This window comes from Leucopleurus acutus (genome assembly GCF_964270905.1).
Source record: "Leucopleurus acutus genome assembly, chromosome: X".
NCBI lineage: Eukaryota > Metazoa > Chordata > Mammalia > Artiodactyla > Delphinidae > Leucopleurus > Leucopleurus acutus.
The window spans coordinates 105,054,841-105,063,503 of record NC_139148.1 but is presented as its reverse complement, the minus strand read 5'-3'; positions in this window follow the sequence as shown (position 1 = coordinate 105,063,503).

Here is an 8,663-nt window from a genome sequence, read left to right as displayed (position 1 = left end):
ACTCTTCCACACAGAGAGATGGTGAAAAGTGAGGCTAGAAGGGTATTAATTTTAATGACCATCTATGGAATCCTGATCAGTCTCTGTCTTCATTCTATCCTTCCCTACTCCTCCATACAGAGAGATGAGATGGGAAGGCCATTTCCCTGTCTCCTGCTCCATGTTCAAAACACTCACATACACATGTGCGTGTGAGCACGCACACATATATACACACACACCACCCCAAAACTAGAGTGCTTAACTCTATGTGTAGTTAGGCCTTCAAATATTGAACTTAACACTTAAATTAAAGCATTCCACAGGCTGGAATTTGGGGATTCCCAAGCCAAACATTCTAACTCTTCATATAGGCATCTTAAAATGAAGCTTGCCATTCAAAATGTCCAGCCTAGTCTCCAGAAACAAAGCTTCCATTAGGCTTCCCAATCAGGTGAGAAACCTATCAGGAAACACACCTGCCTATACAATAGCAAAGAAAACCAATTTCAACTTACCTACAATAATCAACCAAATACTTCATTCTGAAGTATATGAACAGGCAACAAAAATTTAACATATATGATAAAAATCAACAGAATAAGACAGTAAGTTTTAAAACAACAAGCAGAATATTGAGCCCAGAATAAATATAGTTCAAGAAAGAGAAGAGATATTTTAAGATAATCTAATTAGTATTCTCAGAGAAATATGAGTACATCATAGATTGCTGGTAGGAATGTAAAATGGTACAGTCACTCTGGAATACAGTTTGACAATTTCTTGAGTAACTAAACGTGCAACTACCATACACCAGCAATTACACTCCAAAGAAATGAAAATTTATATTCATACAAACAGCTGTACATGAATGTTTATACTAGTTTTAATAGTAATAGCCCCAAACTGAAAACAATGCAGATATCCTTCAATGGATGACTGGTTAAACAAACTGTGGTACATCCATACCATGAAATACTAATTAGCAATAAAAAGCAATGAGCTAATGATACATGCAATAACCTGTATGAATCTCCAGAGAATTATGCTGAGTGAACAAAGCCAAATACACACTATATAAATGCTATATTTGTATAAGATTTATATGAAATTCTTGAAACTACAAAATAATAGAAATGGAAAACAGATTGACAGTCATCAGGGATTAAGGAAAGGGTGGGGTGGGAGGGACATAGGCACAACTATAAAAGGGCAACATGAAGGATCCTTCTGGTGGTAGAAATGTTCTATATCTTGACTGTATCAATTGTCATATCTCTGTTGTGATATAATAGATTTGCAAGATATTATCACCGAGAGAAATTGGGTAAGGTGTATACAGGATCTGTATTCTTTCTTAAAACTGCATGTGAATTTAACTTTCTCAAAATGAAAGACTTAACTAAAAACTGAAATTGAATGTTGTAAAAAAGCATCAGAAAACAAAACATTACTGTTAAATGAAAGTAAATCAATAGAATTACTGGGGGGAAAATGCTGAAGAAATACATGTATTTTTGTAGAGAGAAAGGAAAAGAGAAAGAAAATGTGGAAGAAATGATGGCGACATAGGGATTCAATCTCATAGAGACAATATTTTACTATTAGAAACTAAAAAGAGTAAATAGAGGAAATGAAGAAGACAAAATTATTAAAGAAGTAGTATAAGTAAATTTCCAAAAGTTGAAACTCATGAATCTTTAGAAGACCAAAAGGAAAATGTTTGGTCTTCCTAGTTGAAACTTTAATGTCTATCAATAAATTTTACCATTTTCTTTGTATAGGTCTTTTACATTTCTGGTTAAGTTTATTCCAAAATAAAATTAAAGCTCTTGTCTATTTTAATATGTATCTTTATTTTTCTGTTTGCAATATATCATTTGGATATTGCTGATATATTAGAACACTGCTTCTAATCTAATAGTAATTATTTGATAATCAGATGAAATCATTTGAAAGCATCCTCAGTTTTGTATCAATTTCCAATATTTATATCTCTTTCTTTGTCTTAATGCATTGATTAGGTCTTCTAGTAAAATAATAAATAATAGCACCAATGGTGTTATTCCTGATTTGGGATGAATTATTAATATTCTACTATTAAGTATGACTTTTGCTGTAGGTTTGGTACATTTATCTAATGATGTTTTCTTCTTTCTTAAGTTGCTATGAATTTTTAATATGCATAAGGATGACAGTTCAAATATTTACTGTTAGCTATTGAATTTATTTCATTTTATATTATTTTTATAATCTAAATCAATATATTTTGATTAAAATGGATTTTCATCCATACACAAAACATTACACAGGTCTGCACAGAAAACTCATTGTGAATTTTAAATAGCATGATAAATTTAGATTGTGCTTAGAAAATGTTAAAACTATCATTTTAAATTTAACATACATATATAAAATAAAAAGGGAAGCTAGTACAGCAATATTAATAGATCCCAAATATTTTGATTACACTGGAAGTTCTAGTCATAGTAAGGCATCTACAAATGTTTGACACAAGATAATATTTTCTACTCCAATCCAGATTTCCTTATTTGCCATTTAATAAAGGATAGGCTGGAAATGACTGACAGGTGTGCAATACTGTCAAGGAAATTACGAGTTTGTAAATTCAGCATTTATTTATTTTAAGTAACCATGCATAAGAAACTCTTAAGTTGTAGCCACATTGTTTCAGTATTCTGAATCCATGCAACCCACTGTTTCTACTTTGTTACATAGATTTTCTCAGTCTTCTTCCCCAATATACACGTCTCTTGATGTCAAGAAAGTTGTTTGTTTCATATGACCTAACAATTCAATCAAGTGATTTTTAAGTGAAAAAAGGGAAGCTTCCCCTCCCCTCACCCTTTTGGGAAGGGGAAGTCAGAAACTTCATTTAGACAGGAAAATAGGATCAGCTCTGCTACCAGTGATTCTCATAATCTTTAAAACCCTTTAAAAAAAAAAAACCCTTTTGTATTTTTTCAAATTTTCACACATATCTTCCCTTTTTTGGTAAAGCACAAATGGTTGTTGACTATGCAGATTATGCAGAGGAACTTCAGCTAAATGTTACTTCATCAGGAAGAACTGTGGATCAAGTAGGCACACAAAGTTATCAGAAATAATGATATTTACATAGGCAGTTCATATAAAAATGTAGAAAGTGAGGCAGGAGGTAGATGCCCCTCCCCCTCCCAGGGTAAGCAATTGAAGATTCATTCCCTGTGGACCAATACTCCAAGATGACAACAGCAGGACAATTGAGTCTGGGCCCTGCCCAGATAGAGGATAAGAGACCACATATTTCTCATTCTCAAAGTCAAGGAAACCTTCCCAACTAGAAAGCTCCTTAAGGTCAAAAAGGGAGGGGGCGCCACCCCATAGTAACTGATGCCAACTACCCATAGGCCTCTTCGGTAGAATCCATCTTGGCTAAGAGATGCACGCGCACATGGGAGGATCCTGAGATATACCAAATACAGACTCTGAACCAGGCAAATCAAAATGATTGGTCAAAGGAAACCTGGAAGAAATGCCCCATATAAGTGACTTAAACTACCATGAGGGTGCAACTCTCTCTCTGAGTCTACCCGTGTGTCTATCTACACGTATTGTACTCTTTTCTTCTCCTAATAGACACTTGTTTCACTACTTTACGTCTCTGTGGGAATTCTTTTCTTCAAAGCCGAAGGGCCAGGGCCTTATCACTGGCTATTTGTTCCTGGTGGTCTAGTGGCTAGGATTCGGTGCTCTCAGTGCCTTGACCTGACCTCGATCTCTGGCCGGGAACCAAAACCGTGCTTCAAGCTGCTACAGGCCGAGGCCACCCAAGATCAGAAAGTACGAGAAAAAATAAGATTTTAGGAGAGCCTTCTGAAAGACAAATTAGAATAACAATTCATGATGTCACATTCCTCTTTTCATGCTTTGTTAAAAAGCCTAAATTTATATTTGCTTCATGTTCCTTTCAGGAAGATGAATAAGTTATGCAAAACAAAGTACACCAATATTTAAATTATACAGAAAAGCTTAGGTTTGAAAATAATTTGACAAGGAGATAAGCAAGAGGGTCCAATTAAACAAACCCTTTGGCAAATTACTATTTCTTTTACCAACTCAATTTCTGTCATAATCTATAGAAAAAAATCCCTGACCAGCTAGGTGCTTCTATTTTAATTTTAAAAAGCAATATTTATGAATAATACTCCATAGCTAACCATTTTAAGCTCCTATCAAACTCAGGCAAGAAATTATTAAATTCATAAATGTGCTTTCATTGCACTTTAATGGAAATGAAATTAGATCTGTCTTATCACAGGTGGGACTAGTCAACACTAAAAGAAGCAGAAGTACTGCCAAATAGTCAATTTACATAAATAAATTTGCCTCCTTTACAAATCAGGAAGTCTTTTCATGAGAGCTTGAAAAGCAACATCACTCCCCAAGCTGACTTTGAATTGATGGACTAGTGGTAAGTCCGATAAGATTTAACCAAAACTTTTCCTCTTTTTTCTCCACAGTAGGTAAATTTTAAGCATTGCTCTTCCAATGATACCTATCTAAATGTTAATACTGCACATCCTTTCCATACTATTATTGCATTCCTAGGGAAGAAATGCATATCCTGTACACAGCAATTTTGTTCAATCTTAAATAACAGATATTCTGAAATACTTAGTCCTGAATAATTCATTTATGCAATCTACAAAATGATGATTTCACAGCTTGCTTTTAAAGGATTTTACTAACTTTCATTGAATGATACTATATAAATTGACTAGATGATGTAGCAAATCTAATTGTCCAGGAATGTACACTAAGGGGACCTCTTTGGTTTTTCTGTAAAAATACTAACTCACTGAATCGTACAAAGAATTGTTCTTCAAGTTAGAATAAATTTTTGAAGGTCACCTAGGCCAAATTCCTACCAGATTAAAATAACAAATTTCTTCTATAGCATAACTACCAAGAGGCTATTTATTATTCACTGGAATGTCTTTAGTAACAGTATATCCCTGTGTGGTGTTGGCTCCTGATCAGGTGTTCACAGTTGCCCACGTCTTACCCTCTGCTTTGTCTTGACCAAATTTTTGTCAGATTTTTCTCTTCACTAAAGGTCCCTGAATTCTGCTTGTCCTCAAACCTAAGCAAGCACTGAAAAGCCAAAAATATCCCCTTATCAGCTTATGCCGAGAATAAGCTGACCCTCTCTATAAAAGAAAAGCCTTTTTGCCTGCTTTTGAGACACTTGCACATTCCTGAGATCCGAGCCCTTTCCCTGGAACAGTCTTTCTTCTCAGTAAAGCCTCTCCTTATCTAACCCTGGATTTGTTTTTATATGACACTCCTATTAAAAAAATATGTGAAAGCCCAAAACTTGGTACTTTAAATAATTTATTTGACTCTGAACTCATTTTTTCAACACCGTGCTATCTATATTTCCTTCCCACTTTCTCTCTTCCTTCTATTTTCCCTTCCATTATATAAAGTCATGGACTTAAACTCTAATATTCTTACAGATACAAAATTCTAACTCACTGGTCTCTTGGGTCAACCTCATGGCTATTCATGACATTTCACCTGAAATATTGCTTCTCACGTCTTATCCGTTATGTGTACTTATAAAAGAAGCAGTTTCCTAAAGTATGTGTCATCAAGCAGCATTACTTTGCTAAGTAGCCACTAATACCTATTCATTGTCTACTAAATGCCCATATTCTTTAACTTGAAATTTAAGTTCTTCCAACAGTGGAGCAATAGACCCCAGTGTAACTTAAATGTTGTGGTATTTAAATATACAGGAACACTTTAGATGTGTGCATATGCAAAGATAAAATTGTGCAAGAACACGACAACTATGATTCATTTAGCTTGAATGTACAAAAAAAGTAAATTAAGCTATGTCTCTGCCATGTAGGTAAACTAGAACTAATGGCTTTGGCTCAAATGCATTGCAACAATGACTTTATGACTATGACTATAGAAATAAATTTAGTTAAATATTATCTAATAATTGTTTGTTGCTTTACTACCATATATCCAGGTCCACGGTAGGCACTATGGAGAAGAAAAAGAGAACTCTGAAACCTACATCTTACACTTTCACATACGATACACGATCTCAGAGACAGAAAAATTCCTAATGCAAATATGAAAAATAAACATTATAAAGGTAATTTTAGGACATCTGCTTCTGGCCATGATGGACAAGCTAGGTTAGATCAACCTTACTTCCAAGAATCGATAGAAAAGCTGGATAAAATATTTTTAAAGCATTTTTTTAAATGTGGGATACTACAGCTTGATTGAAATGGTAGTTACATGGATGTACACATGGGATACAATGGCATAGAACTATACACGCATATTGTACTAATGTCAATATCCTTATTTTGATATTATGTTAAAACTATATAAAATGTAACTACTGGAGGAAACTGGGATGAAGGGTACACTGTACCTCTCTGTACTATTTTGTCACTTCTGGTGAAACTATGCTTTATTTTAAAACAAAAAGTTTTTTGTAAAAAAATGTTTGAAGGCATCAGAAAGTTACAATTAAAGGCAGGACTTGAGGGGTCAAGACCCCAGAGAGAAGAGAAACACAGAGAGATGAGTCCCACATTCAGTACTGCCCTTCCTCTACAGGCATTTACAAATTCATGACTGATAGCCAAAAAGTTAAGAATTTGAGCATAGCTCTCAGCATTCTCTTGGAGCTAAGAAGATAGAAATTGGAGTTTAGGACTGATCAAAGTGGTCGGCCCTCATAAAATAATTTAGTTTTCAGGTAGATCATCTTTACAGGGTTGTAAGGATGAACCAAAAATAGATCAGCTTTTGTAAATATTGAAACTCAGCCTCTATAATCAGCCCAAACTCTGGCTGAATTAAAGTGATCTCCCCCTAGCTTAGAGGCCACATGCAAAAGCCTTAAAATATCTCTATATTTCTATATATAACATCTGACATTGAATTTTTAAAAATTAACAGGCATACCATGTCTCAAGATCAAATAATCTAAAATCAAGAAGAAAAATGAACAAAAAGATACCCAGAGGGGATCCAGGTTGTCAGAAATAGCCTTTACGATAATAATGATCTATATAATACTTAGGGAAAACTTAATAAAAAATATATAAAGCATATATAAGGGAAACCATAAGCATCTACAAGAAAAATCTCAAATAAACAACCTAACCTTACATCTAAAGGAACAAGAAAAAGAACAAACAAAATCCAAAGTTAGTAGAATGAGAGAAATCATAAAGAACAGAGCAGAAATAAATGAAACAGAGGCCAAAAAAAAGAGAATAGAAAAGATCAATGAAACTTAAGTGCTGGTTCTTTGAAAAGATAAATGAAATTAATAAACCTTTAGTTAAACGCATCAAGAAAAAAAGAGAGAGAATCCAAGTAAATAAAATAAGATATGAAATAGGAGAAATTACAATTGACACCATAGAAATACAAAGGATCATAAGAGATTATTATAAACAATTATACACCAATAAAATGGACAACCTAGAAGAAATCAATAAATTGCTAGAAATGTACCATCCCCTAAGACTGAATTTGGAAGAAATAGAAAATATGAACTTATTGCCAGTAATTAAGTTGAGTCAGTAATAAAAAAAATCTCCCCCAAGACATAAGTCCAGACCCCATGGGCTTCATAGATAAATTCTGCCAAGCGTTTAAAGAAGAATTAAAACATATATTTTTCACACTATTCCAAAAAATTGAAGAGGACTGAATGCTTCCAAACTCATTCTACAAGGCCATCATCACCCTAATAACAAAACCAGACAAAAATATCACAAAAAATTACAGGCCAATATCACTGATGAACATAAATGTAAAAATCCTCAACAAAATATTAGCAAACTGAATTCAACAATATATTAAAAGGATCAAACACCATGATCAAGGGGTATTTATCCCAGGAAAGCAATGGACATTTCAATATCCACAAAGCAATCAACATATCATACCACATTAACAAATTAAAGAATTAAAATAATATGACCATCTCAACAGATGCAGAAAAATGTTTTGGACAAAATTCAACATTCATTTATGATAAAAACTCTCAATAAAGTGGGTATAGAGGGAACATAACTCAACATAATAAAGGCCATATATGACAAGTCCACAGAAAAATCATATTCAATGGTGAACAGCTGAAAGTATGTCCTCTAAGATCAGGACCAAGACAAGGATGCCCGCTCTCACCACTTTTATTCAACATAGTATTGGAAGTCCTATCCATAGCAGTCAGATAAGAAAAAAGAGATAAAAGGCAGCCAAATTGGAAATGAAGAAGTAAAACTATCAGTGCTTGCAGACAACGATACTATCTACAGAAAGTCCTAAAGATGCCACTAAAAAACTATTAGAACTAATAAATGAATTCAGCAAAGTTGTAGAATACAAACTTAATATATAGAAATCTGTTGTGTTTCTATATACTGAGAACAAACTATCGGAAAGACAAATTTAGAAAATAATCCCATTTATAACTGAATCAAAAAGAATAAAATGAAGTAAAAGACTTATATTCAGAAAACTATAAAACATTGATGAAAGAAACAGAAGATGACACAAATGGAAAAATATACTGTGCTCATGGACTGGAAGAGCTAACATTATTAAAATGACCATACTACTCAAGGCAGTCT